The sequence below is a fragment of the Rana temporaria genome, chromosome 12, assembly GCF_905171775.1.
Source record: "Rana temporaria chromosome 12, aRanTem1.1, whole genome shotgun sequence".
In the NCBI taxonomy this organism is placed as follows: domain Eukaryota; kingdom Metazoa; phylum Chordata; class Amphibia; order Anura; family Ranidae; genus Rana; species Rana temporaria.
In genome coordinates this window covers 31,727,815-31,749,209 of record NC_053500.1, presented here as the reverse complement: position 1 = coordinate 31,749,209, position 21,395 = coordinate 31,727,815, and the positions used below count along the sequence as shown (strand labels likewise).

The following is a 21,395-nucleotide window of genomic DNA, read 5'->3' as shown; positions in this document are numbered from 1 at the left end:
GCGCCGGGTCAAAAAAAGTTGCATCGGGGGAAAAAAACGAGTTGCGGCGGAAAAAAAAAAGACAGCGTCGCTGGAAAGAAGGGTCTGCTTTTACATGGTGTACTAACTTTACACCTTGTAAAAGCAGCCCTAATGTTACGATTGCAAACTAAAACTTACGGAGAAAAAACGAAGCTGAAAAGCTTCGTGGATCTCCGTAAGTGCTAATTTGCATACCCGAGGCGGCATTTCGACACAAAATGCCCCCAGCGGCGGATGCGGTACTGCATCCTAAGATCCGGCAGTGTAAGTCCCTTACACATGTCGGATCTTCTGTCTATCTCTTGGAAAACTGATTCTTTTGAGGATCTGGCCCTATAAGTGTAAACGTACAAATGATATCAGGTGCCGATATTTTGTAGATTTCAACTTTTTATTTTTTCCACTCTCCCTTTTAAAAGAAAAAAGTGTATCACTTTTATTGCCTTCACATGTAATGTAAACACCCCTTGTGACAGTAATAGGCTGTGACAGGTACTCTTTATGAAGAGATCTTTAAGACCCTAAACCCCTCCTCTGCGCTTAAAAGTATTCAAAACGCCAAGATCAGCGTTTTTTTAATGCTTTCAACTTTTTTTAATATTGGCACCTTTAGGATGCCAGTAATCTGGAAGTGATGTCATGACATTCCTTTGGGTTACTAGATCTGAGAGCCGATCGTCTTTTTTCGGGTCTTCGGCGAGCCAGCGGACGTTCCGGCTGGTTGCTCAGGTCTCCCGGTGGGACAGGAGAGCTCGGTCAATCAGCGGGGGGGGGGGGGGTATAACAGCTGAACATGAGATTGTTAGTACAAGTAAGCCGATCACCCCTTCAGCGCCCCCTAGTGGTTAACTCCCAAACTGCAATTGTCATTTTCACAGTAAACAATGCATTTTTAATGCATTTTTTGCTGTGAAAATGACAATGGTCCCAAAAATGTGTCAAAATTGTCCGATGCGTCCGCCATAATGTCGCAGTCACGGAAAAAAACGCTGATCGCCGCCATTAGTAGTAAAAAAAAATTATAAAAATGCAATAAAACTATCCCCTATTTTGAAAACGCTTTAAATTTTGCGCAATCGATAAACGCTCATTGCGTTTTTTTTTTTTTTTTTTTACCAAAAATATATAGAAGAATACGTATCGGCCTAAACTGAGGGAAAAAAATATTTATTTTAATATATATTTTTGGGGATATTTATTATAGCAACAAGTAAAAGTTTTTTTTTTTTTTTTCAAAATTGTCGCTCTATTTTTGTTTATAGCGCAAAAAATAAGAACCGCAGAGGTGATCAAATACCACCAAAAGTAAGCTCTATTTGTGGGGAAAAAAGGACGCCAATTTTGTTTGGGAGCCACGTCGCACGAATCGCCGAAGTTTAACCACTTGAAGTCTAATGCCGCGTACACACTTTTGGAATTTCCGACAAGAAAATTCCGACCGCGTGTAGGCCCCATCTGACTTTTTCTGTCAGAATTTCCGACAGCAAAAATTTGAGAGCTGGTTCTCAAATTTGTAGATGGAAAAAAGTTCTTGTCGCATGCTCGGAATCAAGTTGACGCATGCTCGAAATCATTGAACTTAATTTTTCTTGGCTCATCGTAGTGTTGTATGTCACCGCGTTCCTGACGGTCCAAATTTTGTGTGACCGTGTGTATACAACTCAAGTTTTGAGCCAAAAGTCGGAAAAAAATCCCCACTTTTCTTTTCGGAATTTCCGATCGTGTGTACCCGGCATAAATCTTTTTCTGACACTTAAAGCGGATGTGCCACGGGAAAAATATATTAAAAGCCAGCAGATACAAATACTGCAGCTGCTGACTTTTAATATAAGGACACTTACCTGTCCTGGAGTCCAGCGGTGATCGCAGCAGATGACGAGCCGATCGCTCGTCACCCTGCTGCTCCCCCCTCCATCCTCGGTGAGGGAACCAGGAAGTGAAGCGCTCCGGCTTCACTGCCCGGTTCCCTACAGCGCATGCGCGAGTCGCGCTGCGCCCGCCGATTGGCTCCCGCTGTGTGCTGGGAGCCGAGTGTTCCCAGCATACAACGGGGGACGGACGGGAAGGAAGGAAAAAACCCGTCCTTTGCCCGTATCGTAGGGCCGGAAGTGGGTGCAGATACCTGTCTGTAGACAGGTATCTGCACCCCCCTCCCCCCTGAAAGGTGTCAAATGTGACACCGGAGGGGGGGAGGGTGCCGATCAGCGGGACTCCACTTTAGAGTGGAGATCCGCTTTAAGTTAAAAAAACACAGTAAATTTAGCCCAATTTTTTTTTGTTTTAATGTGAAAGATGATGTTACGCGGCGAGAATCGGGAGCATCTGTGAACAGCAATTTTCAAGTCTTGACACAGATTCTCAATTGTATTTAGGTCTGGACTTTGACTGGGCCATTCTAACCCATGAATATGCTTTGATCTAAATCTAAACCATTTCATTGTAGCTCTGGTTGCATGTTTAGGGTCGTTGTCCTGCTGGAAGGTGAACCTCCGCCCCAGGTTTTCTTCTAAGATTGCCCTGTATTTGGCTCCATCCATCTTCCCATCAACTCTGACCAGCTTCCCTGTCACTACTGAAGAAAACATCCCCACAACATGATGCTGACATCACCATGTTTCACGGTGGGGATGATGTCAGACCAGTGCACCTTCTTCCTCATATTTGCTATGTCTCAACACGGCTTCTCGCAAACTGAAAACTGGACTTTTTATGGCTTTCTTCTTGCTACTCTTCTATAAAGGACAGATTTGTGGAGTGCACAGCTAATGGCTGTCATGTGGACAGTTTTTCTCACCTGAGCTGTAGATCTCTGCAGCTCCTCCAGAGTTACCATGGTTCTCTGATTAATGCTCTCCTTACCCGGTCTGTCAGTTTAGGTGGACGGCCATGTCTTGGTAGGTTTGCAGTTGTGCCATACTCTTTCCATTTTCTGATGATGGATTGAACAGAGCTCTGTGAGATGTTCAAAGCTTGGGATATTTTTTTATAACATAACCCTGCGTAATAGTCTTTATCCCTGACCTGTCTGATGTGTTCCTTGGCCTTTATAATGCTGTTTATTTACTATGGTTCTCTAACGAACCTCCTGAGGGCTTCACAGAACAGCTGTAGTTATACCGAGCTTAAGGCTACTTTCCCATTGGGGCGGGGAAGCGTTAGCGGTAAAGCGCCTCCAGTTTAGCAGGACTTTACCACTGTGATAGCAACGCTTTTTTGCCGCTAGCAGGATGCTTTTAACCCCACTGCTAGCGGCTGAATAAAACCTTAAAAGCGCCCACAAAGCACCGCTGTCCATTGATTTCAATGAACAGGAGCGGTGGAGGAGCGTGTATACACCGCTCCCACACCGCACCAAAGATGCTGCTTGCATGGCTTTTTTTCCTGTCCTGCAAGCGCACTCCCCCGGTGTGAAAGCACTTGGGAATTCACACTGGGGCTGCTGAAGAGGCAGTTTACAGGTGCTTTTCAGGTGCCATTTTTAGCACAAAAACACCTCAATGTGAAAGTAGCCCAAGTTACACACAGGTGGACTCTATTTACTAATAAGGTGACTTCTGAAGACAATTGGTTTCACTAGATTTTAATTAGAGTACAAGGGGGTGGAATACAAATGCATGCTAAGCTTTTCAGATATTTGTAAAAAACTCAGAAAACCATTTCCCTTCCACTTCACAATTATGTGCCACTTTGTGTTGTTCTATCACATAAAATCTCAATAAAATACATTTACGTTTTTTTTTTTTTTCAAGTGCAGATGATCTCATGGAGCATCACCCGACAATGGAAAGAGTACGGCACAACTGCAAACCTACCAAGACATGGCCGTCCACCTAAACTCACAGGCCGGGTAAGGAGAGCATTAATCAGAGAAGCAGCCAAGAGGCCCATGGTAACTCTGGAGGAGCTGCAGAGATCCACAGCTCAGGTGGGAGAATCTGTCCACAGGACAACTATTAGTCGTGCATTCCACTCTTTCACCTTTCACGCTGGGGTGGGGGGGCCTTGGCGGTAGAGTGCTGCTAATTTTAGCAGCGCTTTACAGCTGTAATGGCGGTTAAAAGCAAACCGCTATCTGCGGAATAAAGGGTTAATAGCACCTGCAAAGCGCCAATGCCGAATTGCTTTGGCAGGGGTGCCCATTGATTCCAATGGCAAGGGTGGTGGAGGAGCAGTGTATTCCTGCACCATCCGAAAGATGCTGCTTGCAGGACTTTTTCCAACGTCCTGCAAGAGCACCGCTCCAGTGTAAAAGCACTTGGGCTCTCACACTGGCGCTGCAGGGGAGGCGCTTTTCATACGCTATTTTAAGCCCAAAAGCGCCTTAAAAACGACCCAGTGTGAAAGGGGTCTTAGTCATGCACTCCACAAATCTGGCCTTTATGGAAGAGTGGCAAGAAGAAAGCCATTGTTGAAAGGAAGCCATAAGAAGTCCCATTTGCAGTTTGCGAGAAGCCATGTGGGGGACACATCAAATGTGGAAGAAGGTGCTCTGTTCAGATGAGACCAAAATTTTACTTTTGGGCTTAAAAGCAAAACTGTGTGGTGGAAAACTAACACTGCACATCACCCTGAACACACCATCCCCACTGTGAAACATGGAGGTGGCAGCATCATGTTATGAGGATGCTCAAAGCATATTCATGTGTTAGAATGACCCAGTCAAAGTTCAGACCTAAATCCAATTGAGAATCTAAGGCAAGACGTAAAGGTTTGTGTTTTTTCACCTTAATGCATCCTAGGCATTAAGGTGAAAAAACACCTGGCTGTCATGGGCTCCCCACCTCCCCCTGTTTTACTTACCTGAGCCCGTTCACCTGCTGTGCACGTCACTGGCCTCCTCTTCTCCATGGAGTCTCGGCGTTGATTGGATAGATTGAGAGCAGCGCAGCCATTGGCTCCCGCTGCTGTCAATCAAATCCAGTGACGTGGGTGGCGGGGGCGAGTCATACACTTGGCGGCTATGTATGCCGAGTGTATGACACAGGAGCGCACCCACAAGGTAACTCCCTCTTTACATATTTATTTGTAAAAAAAAAAAAAAATGAAAACCGCTAATCATTTTCCTTCCGCCTTCACAATTGGAACACAAAGTGGCACATATCACATAAAATCCCAATAAAATACATTTACGGTTTTGGTTGTAACATGACAAAATGTGGAAAATTAAACGGGTATGAATACTTTTTTTAAGGCACTGTGTAAAACCCTTGTATGTAAAACCCTTGTATTGTGTGCCATAATGGTTATTTTCCAGCTCTCTTTGGCTTTCACTGCAGAACAAAGGGGTCATTATGGAAAATGACCTTCAATATAGGTTAGTGAATTGGAGACCCTGGGCCAGATCCAGGTAGCGGATCGTAATTTTATTCCGGCGTAGCGTATTGTGATAACGCTACGCCGCCGCAACTTTGAGAGGCAAGTGCTGAATTCTCAAAGCACTTGCCTCTAAAGTTACGGCGGCGTAGCATAAATCTTCCGGCGTAAGGGCGCGGAATTCAAATGTTAAAAATGTGGGCGTGCTTTATGTTAATTTTACTTTACCCAACGTAAATGACGTTTTTTCTGAACGGTGCATGCGCCGTCTGTGGGGGTATCCCAGTGCGCATGCTCGAAATTAACCCGCAACAAGCCAATGCTTACGAGTGAACGTCATTCTACGCAAAGCCCTATTCGCGAACGACTTACGCAAACGATGTAAAAAATTCAAAATTCGACGCGGGAACGAACGACGGCCATGCTTAACATAGGATACGCCTCATATAGCAGGGGTAACTATACGCCAAAAAAAGCCTTACGGAAACTACGTAAAAAAATGCGCCGGCCGGACGTACCTTCGTGGATTGCCGTATCTAGCTAATTTGCATACTCAACGCGGAAATCGACGGAAACGCCACCTAGCGGCCAGCGTAAATATGCACCTTGGATCCGACGGCGTACTAAGACGTACGCCAGTCGGATCTAGCCCAGCTTCAGGCGTATCTTGTTTTGTGGATACAAAACAAAGATACGCCGGAGCAACCTAGCAGTTACGCGGCGTATCAATAGATACGCCAGCATAACTGCTTCGTGGATCTGGCCCCCTGTCGCCTTACCAGGCAGGGAAAGTTGACAGTGTCTCTGGAAAAAGGGCACCCCCCTGCTTATTTATTAATGCCTTATTTGTGCCTCCTTGCAGCTTCTTGCCCTTCTACAACTGATTACTTTCCAAGTATGGAGACTCATGTGACCTGACGCTCTGTGATGGTGATTGAGCCTACCATTCAATTGCTAGGATCAAGCACTGTCGCATGACTGGGAGGTGAAGTCACCGCTCCCCTCAGTTGTGTAGGGGGGGTTTCCTCTTCCAGAGACACTGCCGAGTTGCCCTGCATAGACAAGGTGACTGTTTCTTTAGAAATCACTTGTGCGATGACAGACCTTGAATGTGATTTTCACCGCATTGCTGTGCAGATCACATGCAGTGTCGATGCAAATTCAGCCATGCAAACTGTATTGCTAAAATCCCATAGCATTCGCACTAAAATGGCGCAGAACCTGTTTTTTTAGGTCCGCACTGGAATCGGATAGATTCCTGCACTATTTGACAGTTAGCACTGCGATCTGCGAACCGATCTGGGGGTGTCATTAACGTTACATTGACACCCCCAGCGGTTCGCAGATCTCAGTGTAAACCAGTGTGCGATTCAGCGCGGGAATCTGCACTGAATCACAGGGTTCCCCGCAATGAACCAGTGTGATCCACGACTTGAACCTTTTGTATCACCAGCTCGGCACATGTCACATCTACAGAGGAAATACAGTAGGAGTTTCACCATTTGTGGCAGTTCTTGGGGTTTGGTCCTCCTCTGCAGTAGGCTGTACAGTGGAACCTTGGATTTCGAGCATAATCTAATCCAGGAGAATGCTTGTAATCCAAAGCACTTGCATATCAAACCGAGTTTTTTTTTTTTAAACTTTAGATAGCACCGCTATTTCCCAATTTTTTTTTTTTTTTTGTAAACCTGGCCTACAACATTGGAACCTATACTGACTGCAGAGCCTGCCTGCCAGTATATCACAGTGACACATATGACAGTGCGATTTTGCAGGAACAAGGGATCCTAATGCATTTGTCAAACTAGGACAATGCATAGCACAAAATCTATAAGTGCCACTTTCCCAGATTATAGATTTCCAGAGCAACACATGTCACTTGCAAGCATACAGGCCGTGTTCAGGCCATTAGTAAAGATTTAACATGAAATATTTTGGCTACAGTTGGGTTTACATTTTTCATGTTGTTAAAGTGAATGGGAACTCTCTGATAGACCCGGCTTTTTATATCGCCACCCCCCCCCCCCCCTTTCCTGCTCCGCTCACATGGAACCTGCAACTAAAACGTTCTCCCACTCCTGGAGGATTCCGAGTTATAGTGTCAGTCTTCTGTAGATGATGAACTGATATGGCACCATAGTGCTGAGGTGTTATGAGAACATCCCAGAGTTCCCATCATACGCTGGTAAGTTCCACCAATGCAGCCCTCTTCAGATGGGGGTACCTTATTGGTATTTCTTAAATATAAAAGCCGATTTCAAATGCATACTCAAAGTGAAACAAGCTGTGTACAAGGAACCCAAGCGGCAGAGTGGTCACCAAGACCCAGGCATCACACAGATTGGCAAGCTAACACCTATTTGAGGGGCGCTCTGAGCAAGAGGGTCTGCCCTTATGTGGTGTGCGTGTGTGTGTGTGTGTGTGTGTATATATATATATATATATATATATATATATATATATATATATATATATATATATATATATATATATATATATATATATATATATATATATATATATATATATATATATATATATATATTAATTTAGAGCTGCACAATTAATCGTTAATAAATCGTGATGTGGAGAGATTTCTCAGCTGTCAAAAGAAAATGGCAGTCTGCCAAGTTTGTAACATGAAACATTGTAACTAACTTCCTTGTTAGATCAAACTGTTTGTAAATGCAGTAAGTTTAACCAATAAAAGTCCAAATCTTTTTCTGACACTTGTTTCTTAAAGCGTAGCTCCACCAGTTTTTTTTTTTTTTTTTTATTAAATGCGGCAACATTTTTTTTTTTTTTTTTTTTTTTTTTTTTTTTTTTTTTATATACATACCTGAAGTGCCTGTTGCTAGGCAGATCGTCCTAATTCGCGTTCCTTCCTCTTTTTTCTCCTCCTCAAGCTGCCTCCTGGGGAATGGGGGAATGGTGTCTTCTGGGACCTTGTGTGTGTGTGTCCCAGGAGACATCGCCCACTCACGTCACACCGCTCACGCATGCGCAGTAAGGAATCGGGCGATGAAGCCACAAGGCTTCACTTCCTGATTCCCTCACAAGGATGGCGGAGGGGTAAGCCGAGACCCGAGCGATTGCTCGGCTTCCGCTGCCGTCATCGTGGGCACCCTGGACAGGTAAGTGTCCTTATTAAAAGTCAGCAGCTACAGTGTTCGTGTGTGTGTGTGTGTGTGTATATATATATATATATATATATATATATATATATATATATATATATATATATATATATATTTTATTTGGAATTATACATAACAAAAAAGTGTGAAACAACTGAAAATATATTTCATATTCTAGGTTCTTCAAAGTAGCCACCTTTTGCTTTGATTACTGCTTGGCACACTCTTGGCATTCTCTTGATGAGCTTCAAGAGGTAGTCACCTGGCACAGCACCCCATCACTCTCCTTCTTGGTCAAATAGCCCTTACACAGCCTGGAGGTGTGTTTGGGGTCATTGTCCTGATGGATGGAATAGCATGCCGCTGCAAGATGCTGTGGTTGCCATTCTGGTTCAGTATGCCTTCAATTTTGATTAAATCCCCAACAGTGTCACCAGCAAAGCACCCCCCACACCATCACACCTCCTCCTCCATGCTTCACGGTGGGAACCAGGCATGTAGAGTCCATCCGTTCACCTTTTCTGCGTCGCACAAAGACACGGGGGTTGGAACCAAAGATCTCAAGTTTGGACTCATCAGACCAAAGCACAGATTTCCACTGGTCTAATGTCCATTCCTTGTGTTCTTTAGCCCAAACAAGTGTCTTCTGCTTGTTGCCTTTCTTTAGCAGTGGTTTCCTAGCAGATATTCTACCATGAAGGCCTGATTCACTCAGTCTCCTCTTAAGGCCCCGTACACACGACCGAACATGTCTGCTGAAACTGGTCCGCAGACCAGTTTCAGCGGACATGTTCGGGTGTGTGTACGGCCGACCGGACAATTTTCCGGCGGATCGGACAGGTTTCCAGCGGACAAATGTTTGTTAGCATGCTAAGAAACATGTCCGCTGGAAGCCTGTCCGTCGGACATGTTCGGTCGTCTGTACAGACTCACCGGACATGTCCGCTCGGCCGAAAGCCCTCGCATGCCTCAAAGTGATTCGACGCATGCGTGGAAGCATTGACCTTCCAGGGTCGCGCACGTCGCCGCGTCGTCATCGCGCCGACGGCGTGGCCACATCACCGCGTATCCTGTACGCGGGGATTTTGGTTTGATGGTGTGTACAACCATCAGACCAAAATCCGGCAGCAGACATGTCCGATGAAAACGATCCGGACCGTTTTCATCGGACAGTCCGTCCGTGTGTACGGGGCCTTACAGTTCTAGAGATGTGTCTGCTGCAAAAGGTGGCTACTTTGAAGAACCTAGAATATGAAATATATTTTCGGTTGTTTCACACTTTTTTGTTATGTATAATTCCACATGTGTTCATTCATAGTTTTGATGCCTTCAGTGTGAATCTACAATTTTCATAGTCATGAAAATAAAAAAAACTCTTTGAATGAGAAGGTGTGTCCAAACTTTTAGTTTGTGTGTGTGTATATGTATGTGTATAATATATATATATTAGCATAGACCCTAGGGAATAAAATGGAAATTGCTGCAATATTGTCACACTGTATTTGCTCAGTGGTCTTTCAAATAATTTTTTTGGGAAAAATACACTTCAATGAATAATAATAATAAAAAAAACGAATCAGTAAAGTTAGCCCAATTTTTGGGTTTTAATGTGAAAGATGATGTTACGCTGTGAGAATTGTGATCAATCTTCTAAGCAAAAGGAATTTTTTTTCTTAATTTAAAACTAATAATGGTGGCGATCTTCTTTCTTCTTTTTTTTTTTTTTTTTTCTTTCTTCTTTTTTCGCTTTCTGTCTCTGATAATGGTCACCTGGACAAATGGGGTCTTTAGCTAGTGCAGACATAGCAATAAAATACTGGCAGAGGTTTACAATTCATGATTACATGTAGTCCAGTGTGTATATACAAGGAAATGACAGTACTGGCTATATTGCCTTTCCAGGAAGACATTTCCAGGCCAGCCATTGAGCCTAGTGTTTTATTTATTTGCAATGAATTGCAAGCTTCTTGTACTGTTTATCTGTACGTTTGTCCCAATATCTTTTTAATGAGTGTTCATCATTAGAGAGCTTTTCTTTCATAAAATTACATTTTTTTCCCCTGGCTGTTAGGACACAGCCAGCATGTCTGTCTGCTGATTTCTGTAATTCAATTTTCAGTAAATAATGGAAAGGTTTGCCTTTTTGGTACAGATTTTGGGGAAGGAATGTGTTTGCTTTCTCTAGAATCTCGGAGCTCTTGCTTGGTGTTATGGCCCGCTGTGAATTGTGACTATAGATTCCTAAAGTGGAGTTGCAGTAAAACCTTGGTTTGAGAGTAACTTGGGTTGAGAGCGTTTTGCAAGACAAGCAAAATGTTTTAATACATTTTGCCTTGATATACAAGCGATAAGAGTAGCTTCATGTCACAACTGACTCTGAGTATAAAAAAGAGAGGAGCCTCTAAGTGTAGCAATACGGTTACATTTAATGAAGGTACAACATTTAGCAACATATTGCTACCCTTAGAGATGCCTCTCTTCTCTCTTTTATACCCTGTAAAAAAATGCTTTGATATACAAGTGCTTTGGATTACAAGCATGTTTCTGGAACGAATTATGCTCGCAATATCTCTTGAAGGGCAAGAATGCGCTTACGTCATCACGTACGACGAGCATGCGCTCGTCACATTCGATGCCGCCATCTTGCTGCACCTATGCCTAGGAAGCTACCGAGCATGCGTCAAAGTAATTTCGAACATGCACGGGTTTCCATGGCGACCAGGTAAGTATACACAATCTCGGGTTTCTCGGCAGGAAAACTGCTGAGAATCTCACAACGAGAAAATAGAGAACATGTTCTCTTTTTCCCGTCTAGATTTCTTGTCAAGAAACCTGATAGCCTCGTACACACGCTCTGTATACTCGGCAAGAAAGCTCTGCCAGCAGTTTTCTTGTTGGTTCTTGTCGAGTAAACCGAGCGTGTGTACGAGGCTTTAGAGATTACCACACTAACCCAGTTATTCTTTTTGTCACACAGCTTTACAGCTTTAAGCGTCCAGACAGTGATTGTAAACTCTACAGATGATTTGTTACCATCACCATTGTACACAGGAAGATTCATGAAATTACAGTGTATCCAGTCACACGTGGAGATTTACTGCTCATTGTTACGTTTATGAAAACGAATGGAAAATTTGAGTCATATGAACTGATAAATTAGGCATTTCCCGTCTCTGATGTGCCAGAATTTAAGTGAAGCGTAATCATGGAAATTTTGTATGTGAAACTAGTGTATAGCGCAGCCTTATGTTAATCCTTCACCCCTGTGACCCGTAAAGGGAATAACCTTTCCCACAACATCTCACAACCCAACTACAGTCATACGTGACCCGTCTACACTCATGTAAGTTGAAAAGAAAATATATATTTCTCTTTCGTTCATAGACGGACACAGCATCCTTTGACCTTAGGGTTATGCTTCTTCCTACCAGGAGATTTAGGCAGAATTCTACAGCACTTAAGGTGTTAAAAACTTTCCTTCATGCCGCTCCTCCCAGGGGGCGTGGCTCCCCCAGGCATAACCCCCACTCTGCTTCAGCAGCCTCAGTTTTGTTTCTGCCTAACCGTCAGGAGAGTCAGGCTCTCTCTGGAGTCCTGGACTCTGGAGTTTTTTCTTGCAAAATTTTTTTGCTTTTTGCGAGTTTTTTCCTCGCTTTTTTATTTTATTTTGAATCCTGCGATTCTTCTATCAACAGCCGACTGGGTGACAGGCTGGGTCCTCGACCCTTGTAGTCCCCCCAGGTTCGGCCTTCGAGCGTGTGACGGCCCTCAGCTCCGCTTTGGGACGTCCACGACAGGCCCCATTGCTCCAGGGGCGGCCGGGGAACTTCGGTTCTAGGGCACACATATGACCGGTCTCTATGGCCTTGTCACAGTGTGTCTGGCTGACAACCATGCCGTTCGCGGACGTTGGTTCTGTCTGGGATACCTCCAGCCGGGTAGTCGCAGGACAGGTAAGTAGTGGCCCCTTACTCAGGTAAGTGGTCTGGCTGGAATGTTTTCCCTTGGGAGGTCGACTGAGGGTTTTTCCCTGCTTTCCTCTCTCCCTTATTCCTCTCCCTCCTTCCCCCTTTGGGTGACGGCTGTGCAGGGGGTTTTTTTCTCTGGGGCTCATTTTTTTTTTTTTTTTTTCACTCGTGGTATGGCTGGGGCTGTTCTGTGTCACTGCAGGGGACTGTGGTGGACATTCTGGGCATTTTTGTGTGTGCTGTGTGCTGTTTTGGTGTACTGTCATTTTTGGGTACACTGTCTTTTTAAAACTGCGCAACGGCGGCCATTTTGCCGGAGCCGCGCTTGTATTATTCGGCGGCCATTTTCTTGTGGCCGGCGCCGTTTTCAGCACTAGTTCGGCCTCTAGTGGCTGTTTCGGCGGGGAAAAAAGACCGCGAATCATCTGAGGGGACAGACGCAGCGCTGCAGCTTCTCCTCAGCACACACTTGCCTTCACAGACCGCGCTGTACAGAGGGTGGTGAGTCTCAGGGGGCCCCATACTGTGCTCTAGCGGCCGGGAGGTGACCTGTGGGGGACTTTTTTCCTGCCATTGGCAGTGGGGGTGACACGGCAGCTGCAATATGGAGCCTGAATCAGGCCCCTCATTCCTCACAATGCCGGAATTAACCCTTAAGCGCCCCTTCCCCTGCCACATCTGTTGAGTCGGTGTCGGCTGTCCTGGAGTCTTTTTCTCACCAGGTTTGGAGCAGCCAGTGCTCGGTTGGGGGGTAAAAAAGCGCCCCCCCCGGAGGCTGTTTCTGGGGATATCTCTGACGCAGAATCTGATGCTTCTGGTTCTGTCATGTCAGAGGATGCGGGCTTAACCCACATGGACAGCGAGGATGACTCTGCTGCGGAGTCTGCTGACAAGGAATTTGTTGGAGCTCTTATTACTGCGGTGCGTGAGACTCTTCATTTAGAGGATGTGGCGGAGACACCAGCGGTGTCAGTCCCTTTTGGATTCCGCAAACCACCGCGTACCGCTAAGGTATTCCCCTGTGTTCCTTATTTAGACAATATGTTGTATAAGGAATGGGATACACCGCAAAAGGCTTTTACTATTCCTAAAAGCTTTGCTACCCGTTACCCCCTGGAGGAGGACTTTTTAAAAAAGTGGGTCACTCCTCCGTCGGTGGACCCTCCTGTGTCCAGACTGAGTAAGGCTACTACGTTGCCTGTGGAGGGGGCTCCTGCTTTCAAGGACCCCGCTGATAGGAGAGTGGAGGCCGTGGCCCGCTCCCTGTTCTCGGTGGTGGGTTCGGCGGTAAGGCCGGCTCTGGCCGGCGCCCTGGTTGCTCAGACGCTAACTGAAAGGGCGAAGCTCCTGCTGCAGGATCTGGAGGTCCAGGGTGCTTCCGAGTCCTCTAGGGACCTGGCTGAGCAGTTGATTCAGGGTCAGAAGTTTCTCTGCGAGGCGGATATGGATTAGATTCCTTTGCTTTCCAGGGCTTCTGTCTACGCAGTGGTTCTGCGCCGCCTTATATGGCTGAAGTGCTGGTCGGCTGACCAGTCCTCAAAAAAGGCCTTGATAGATTTGCCCTTTAAGGGCGGACGGCTTTTGGGGGCATCCCTGGATGACATCATTAAGGATGCCACTGGAGGTAAGAGCACCTTGCTCCCTCAGTCGGGGAAGGGTAGGGAACCTCGCCGCAAGCAAGGTCCTACTTTTACTACCCCCTAAGCGTTTTTTTTTTTTTTTTTTTTCGTGCGCCAGCGCGGCTGGAAAAGGTCCGCAAGGTGCAAAAGCCCTTGCTGCCGGGCGTAAGCGCCCCTGGTTCAAAAAACCGAACAAGCCTGCTTCCGCATGAAGGTCTGCCCCCGCCCGGGTCTCGGGTGGGGGGACGGCTTCACGACTTCGTGGATCGGTGGAATTCTCTTCTATCCGACCGTTGGGTTTGCGAGGTGGTCGCCTCGGGGTACAAGATAGAGTTCCTTTCTTGTCCCCCAAACAGATTTTTTCCATCCAACCTCCAGCTTCCTCCGGATCGTCGGCTAGCCCTGTCCGGGGCTGTCCAGGTTCTTCTGGACAGGGGGGTGGTTGTGCCGGTCCCCTCGCTGGAACGGTTTCGGGGGTTCTACTCCAATCTGTTCGTGGTCCCCAAGAAGGGAGGGGTTCGCCCTATCCTGGACCTAAAGGCCCTCAACTCCTTTGTCAAGGCGCAGCGATTCAGGATGGAGTCGGTCCGTTCTATCATAGCGTCCCTCCACCAGGGGGACTTCATGGTGTCCTTAGACATCATGGACGCATACCTGCATGTTCCCGTTTGCACAAGCCACCAAAGGTATCTGCGCTTTGCGATCGGGGAGGACCACTATCAATTCGTGGCCCTCCCGTTCGGGCTGGCGTCGGCATCACGGGTGTTCACCAAGGTGCTCGCCCCGATCCTGGCCTTGCTACGGCAGCGAGGGATCGCTATCGTGGGATACCTGGACGACCTTCTCCTGAGAGCTTCTTCAGGCTCAGAGTTAGAGGAGGACGTGTCCATCACGTGTCGGACTCTGCAGGAGTTTGGCTGGTTTTCTGAATCTCAGAAAATCAGTGTTGGTTCCGTCCCAGAGGCTGGAACACCTGGGGCTGGTTTTGGATTCGGGGGAGACAAAAGTGTTCCTCCCATCGCAAAACCTGCTGACCCTGCAATCTGCAGTGAGACAGTTGTTGACCCAGAAGTGGTCATCTCTTCGCTTCTGCATGCGGGTTCTGGGTCTGAGGGTGGCCTCCTTCGAGGCGGTTCTGTATGCCCAATTCCACACCAGGGTACTACAGAAGGAGATTCTGTCACGATGGGACAGGGTCCCATCTTCTCTGGATCGCCAGATTCGGTTGAGCCATCTGGCCAAATCTTCCCTGGCATGGTGGCTGACGTCTCCGGTGCTTCAGTCCGGGAAGTCTTTTCTTCCGTGCCGCTGGACAGTGGTCACGACGGAGCCAGCCTCTTCGGCTGGGGGGGGCGTCTGGGGCACCCAGTCAGCCCAGGGGCGCTGGACTCGGGAGGAGTCCCGCCTGCCGATCAATATCCTGGAGCTCCGAGCAATCAAGCTGTGCCTTGTCAGGTGGTCGCTGGAGCTACAGGGCCGTCCTGTCAGGATCCAGTCCGACAACGCCACGGCCGTGGCGTACGTCAATCATCAGGGCGGCACAAGGAGCTCGGCCGCGGCGACGGAGGTCGCTCACATACTTCGGTGGGCCGAAAGGTCCGTTCCGTCCCTGTCGGCGGTATACATTCCGGGAGTTCTGAATTGGCAAGCCGACTTCCTAAGTCGCATGACTCTGGATCAAGGGGAGTGGTCTCTCCACCCGGAGGTGTTTCAGATCCTGTGCCAAAAATGGGGCACTCCAGACGTGGACCTTCTGGCGTCCCGTCTCAATCGGAAGGTACCACGGTTTGTGGCCAGGTCAAGGGACCCGTGGGCAGACGCGTTAGTGGCTCCCTGGGGTCAATATCACCTGATTTACGCCTTCCCTCCTCTAAAGGCTCCTACCCCGCCTGCTGCGCAGGGTGGAAGCCGGTGGAAGCCGAAGGTATTCCAACGATCCTGATCGCCCCAGATTGGCCGCGTCGCTCTTGGTACGCGGACCTGGTACGTCTGGTGGCAGACGCCCCCTGGCGTCTGCCTCGGAGGGAAGATCTCCTGTCTCAGGGCCCGATCTTCCATCCCGCTTTACGGTCACTGGCTTTAACGGCGTGGCTGTTGAAAACCAGGTACTGAAGGACCGGGGCCTGTCGGGCCCGGTAATCTCTACCATGCTGCGTGCACGGAAGTCCACTTCTCGAAAAATTTACATCGTACATGGAAAGCATACATCTCTATGTGTGAGGAGATGAAGTGGCACCCCGTACTTACGTGGTGTCCCGGTTCCTGCTGTTCCTACAGCGGGGAGTGGACCAGGCTCTTGCCTTGAGCACGATCAAGAGTCAGATTTCTGCTCTGGCTGTTTATTTTCAGCGTCCCTTGGCAGCGAATTCTTTGGTTCGCACGTTTGTGCAGGGGGTCCGGCATGTGGCCCCCCCGGTGCGCCCTCCGCTACCTTCTTGGGACTTGAACTTGGTCCTCTCGGCGCTTCAGCGTGCCCCCTTTGAGGACATTCGGGAGATCCCCTTGCTGACTTTGTCGCAGAAGGTGATCTTTCTGGTAGCTATTACCTCTATCAGACGAGTGTCTGAACTGGCGGCCTTGTCTTGCAAGGCCTCCTACTTGGTCATCCATCAGGATAAGGCGGTGCTGCGCCCGCAGCCCTCTTTTCTTCCGAAGGTCGTTTCGGCCTTTTCACATTAACGAGGACATTGTTGTTCCATCATTATGTCCTCAGCCGAAGAACCCGAAGGAAGCCTCTTTACATTCTCTGGATGTGGTTCGGGCCCTTCGAGTTTACTTGTCGGCGACAGCTCCGTTCCGGAAGTCGGACTCGCTGTTCGTGTCTGTGTCCGGTCCCAGTATGGGCCTGGCAGTCTCGTCGGCCACCATTTCCAGGTGGATCCGACAGGTTGTGCTTCAGGCCTACGCCCTGAAGGGGCGGGCGCCTCCCTTTCGGGTCATGGCGCATTCGACCAGGGCGATCGGGGCCTCCTGGGCTTCCGACACCAAGCCTCTGTGTTACAGGTGTGTAAGGCAGCGACCTGGTCGTCGTTCCACACTTTTTCAAAGTTTTATAAGGTGGATGTGAGTGCATCTTCTGATGCCTCCTTCGGCCGCAGGGTGTTACAGGCGGCAGTTTAAGGTTGGAGTTCCTCCGTTGAGTAACTCCGGTTTTGTTTGGGGTGTAACCTGTTTTTGCTGTGTTATTTTCCCACCCCTCGAATTTTTTTGACACTGCTTGGGGACGTCCCTAAGGTCAAAGGATGCTGTGTCCGTCTATGAACGAAAGAGAAAAAAGGATTTTTGTACTCACCGTAAAATCCATTTCTCTGAGTTCATAGACGGACACAGCACCCACCCCTCCTTTGTTTGTACTGCTTGTTGCGAACTGAGGCTGCTGAAGCAGAGTGGGGGTTATGCCTGGGGGAGCCACGCCCCCTGGGAGGAGCGGCATGAAGGAAAGTTTTTAACACCTTAAGTGCTGTAGAATTCTGCCTAAATCTCCTGGTAGGAAGAAGCATAACCCTAAGGTCAAAGGATGCTGTGTCCGTCTATGAACTCAGAGAAATGGATTTTACGGTGAGTACAAAAATCCTTTTTTTTCCCTTTTTTATTGGAACACGCAAAAGGGCATTTTAGCTGAACATTCTTCCAAATAATTATTTGCATCACTCCTTCCACCCCCTTCTTCTTTTCTTCTTCTTCATTTTTTTTTTATTGGCTTTGTGTATCTTTGAGCCTGGTGATGTCTCTAAAGCGTTTAAAATGAATAGCAGCACAGTGCTTGTGCTGTGTAATTTGGCCCCCTATATCGTATAAAATACCTGGCTAATCCTGCCTGGTTCTGCTCGCCCCCTGTAAACTGACCACGGTTTATCACGGTTGCTGAGCCCTGATAGCGTGGTCAGTTTACGTGCCTCCATCAGCCACAGCTCTACGCTGTTCCACCCCCCCGCCTGTGCCGCTCGTGACAGTGCCCACCTCTTTCCCTCCTGCTGCTATCATATTTTTTATATGCTTATAGAATCCCCTCTGTTTAATAACAATATGCACCCCAGTGTCTGTGCTATATGAAAAAAATTTAGATTTCTGCCTTATTTTACAGCACCTCCCGACACCCACATGACTCTCCTCCTGTCCTCCGTGGCTGACGTCTCGACTCTCTCCTCCTCTCCCCCCCGGCTGGCGTCAGCGAGAGTTCTCGGCCCCTCCCGCAATAGATGTCAGCCTGGGAGAGGAGAGAGCTGAGCAGTCACATTATTAAATAAACATAAACAAGTGGCTTAAGTGCCGGTTCTGGGGCAGCACGACTTGCAGCGCGACTCGGCAAGGCGTTCTGCACACGACTTCAGAGACGACTTGCAAAATGACTTCTGTATTGAAGTCGTCCCAAAGTTGCACAGGAACCTTTTTCTAAGCTGGGGCGGCTTAAGTCGCTCCTATTAGAACGGTTCCATAGTACAGAACAGAGCGCGACTTGTCAGGCGGCTAAGTTGCCTGACAAGTCGCCCCTGTGTGAACCGACACTAACACCTGGTATGAGAAAAAGATGCATACATTTATCAAGCAAATTAATGGCATGATAAGTTGCAAATCAGGTTGCATTTACTTCAGCAAAGTTTCTGTGACAGATTTCCAGACCTGTGTCTCTGTATTCCTGGGCAGCAAAGTGCAACCGTTTTAAAAGTTCAAAGACCGATTTAATTACTGAAGAGAAATATAAATTTCTATTCTGAACAGACACGGAATTTTATGGTTGTGGTCAGATTTCATTCACTCGCTAAAATGATACTTTAGATCAGTCAAAGGAGGAATTTAAAAAACTGTCACATCCCTCTTGCTCTTTCTCAACATTGCTTTGCCTTGTGATATGATTGAGAAATATTCCCCTGTGGAACAGAATAAAACTATAATACAAGATATCAGCAGCCAGTGGGTGACATCTGTCATCTGTTTTTGAGGGGATTGTATAGAGCACGTGTCAAACACAAGGACTGCGGGCCAAATCTGGACCACCAGGCCATATCACAAGGCCCTTGCACCTTGCTTGCAGCTGTGGCACTCCCCTCGTCTTTGCCCCCATCTTGTCTTAGCAGTTGGCAGCAGAGATGAGGACAAAATTCTTCCACCAAATCCACAAACACTTTAAAGCAGGTAGCATCTCACTCACTCATGTGATGTCTATTTAGCTAACCCACAGTGCTCTTAGAATCTTCTTGTCATTGATTCATTTTGTGGAAGGAGTGTGTGTGTGTGTGTGTGTGTGTGTGTGTGTGTGTGTGTGTGTATATATATATATGTGTGTATATATATATATATATATATATATATATATATATATATATATATATATATATATATATTTCAGATTTAAAGATGTTATTTATATAATTTATTATATAAAGTGGATTACAAGTTGTATAAACTTATTGTGATTGGAATATTTTATGTTAAGCGGAGCTCCACCCAAAAGGGGAAGTAACACTTTAAAACAGGGATATGCAATTAGCGGACCTCCAGCTGTTGCAGAACTACAACTCCCACGAAGCATAGCAACAAGCATGACACCCAGAGGCATGATGGGACTTGTAGTTTTTCAACAGCTGGAGGTCTTCTAATAGCATATCCCTGCTTTAGGACCTCCTTCCCCTGTCCTCTTTCAGTAATGGCACTTTTGAAGGGATGGGGGGGGGGGGAGTGGGTACCTGACTGTTGACAGGTACCCCCCTCCCACTTCTGCTAGGATCGACTAGGCAATCGGAATCGGTAAAGGTCCTTCTCCCTCACTCCCGCCCTCACTCACCAACGTCTTCTGGGACACATGACAGATCCCAGAAGACTGCGGGACCATTCACAATGTGCAGCGCGGCTTGCACATGCACAGTGGGCACCTGGTGGTGTAGCCGCGAGCTGTTGCAGCTGGGTGCTCAGTTCAAGGGTACATTACAAAGTATTTGCTGCTTTGTGTCATAAAATTTTTCTTTTTTACTTTGCTGAAGTGTCGATAGACAGATAGATTTGGGACTAATTATGTCATTAATTTGCTTGATGAATGTATGTGGTGTTGCTGACCTGGAATTTTTTCTTATATCAGGTGTCCATAAACTGAGCCAATCTTAAAAAAATGTGTGTGTGTGTGTGTGTACAGCCTTTGTACAGATGGACTCTCATCAGTAGGATGGGATAGGACCTGTTTTTCATCATGGGTTACCAAAATGTGAAATTTCTGGGGCCACATCTCTGATACCGCGTACACACGACCATTTTTCATGACAAGAAAAATGCAATTTTTTAATCGTGTGTGTGGGCTCCAGAGCATTTTTCGCAACGTGAAAAATGTCCATTAAAAATTTAGAACATGCTCTATTTTTTCTCTACGTTTTCCACGTCGTGAAAAAATGGTTGTGTGTGTAGGCTTTAACGACGGGGAATAAAACGCACATGCTCAGAAGCAAGTTATGAGAAGGGAAATTTGCATAATCAGCCCAAAGGGTGGCGCCATTCTAATGGAACTTCGTCTTTATAGTGCCGATGTACGTCACCGCGCTTTGCGCGGGGATTGTTTTTTTCGCGATCGTGTGTATGCAACGCAGGCTTGACAAGAATCACGTCGAGAAAAACATTGTTTTTTCCATGACATTAAAACCGGTCGTGTGTACGCGGCATTACACATACACTACAGTGATTTGGTATACTGACCTCCTCCAGGTTCATGTCAGACTACATCTTGGATATGAACTGGTTGCCATCTTCCTGTGTTGTATGACAACGCGATATGCTTGGATTGTCGGCTCTGCAGACTGTTGCTGTGCTGTAATGAGTAATGTACCTGTGACTGAGAGCCGTTGGAAGGTCTGATTTCTTCTTGCTACAAATCATAATCACTGTTTCACCATCCACTTTTGCTTTTGTATTGTGCAAGAAAACAAAATGGCTCAGTCACATGGGAAGAAAAGAAGATTTCAGCTTCTTGTAACTGAACAGTCACAGGGTATGAACAACGCATTGGGGTCTGTTCCCAACAATGTCACTCATACATGTGTGATATTACCGGTTGGATACGTTCTTAAATTCCACACTCTGGGCCAGATTCACAAAGAGATACGACGGTGTATCTCCTGATACGCCGTCGTATCTCTGACTTACACTGGTCTTATCTATGCGCCTGATTCATAGAATCAGATACGCATAGATATGGCTAAGATCCGACTGTGTTACACCGTCGGATCTTATTTGTCATTTAAAAATGGCGCGGGGGCGTTCCCGCTGATTTACGTTGAATAATATGTAAATCAGCGAGATACGCAAATTCACGAACGTACGCGGACCCGACGCAGTGTTACGACGTTTCCGTAGCG

The 21,395-nt window shown here is 46.9% G+C and overlaps 1 protein-coding gene across 2 annotated transcripts in view; it reads left to right on the top strand.

Moving 5' to 3' along the window:
• Positions 1 to 21,395, top strand: part of GJC1 (gap junction protein gamma 1) — a 38,279-nt gene that overhangs the window by 3,910 nt on the left and 12,974 nt on the right. The window contains exon 1 of one of the 2 annotated variants that reach the window (XM_040330258.1): positions 3,905 to 3,946. The exons of the other annotated variant lie outside the window; for it this stretch is intronic. The gene's annotated coding sequence lies outside the window, so the exon portion shown is untranslated. Of the gene's footprint in view, positions 1 to 3,904; positions 3,947 to 21,395 lie in introns of those variants that run through there. 2 annotated transcript variants of the gene reach the window in all.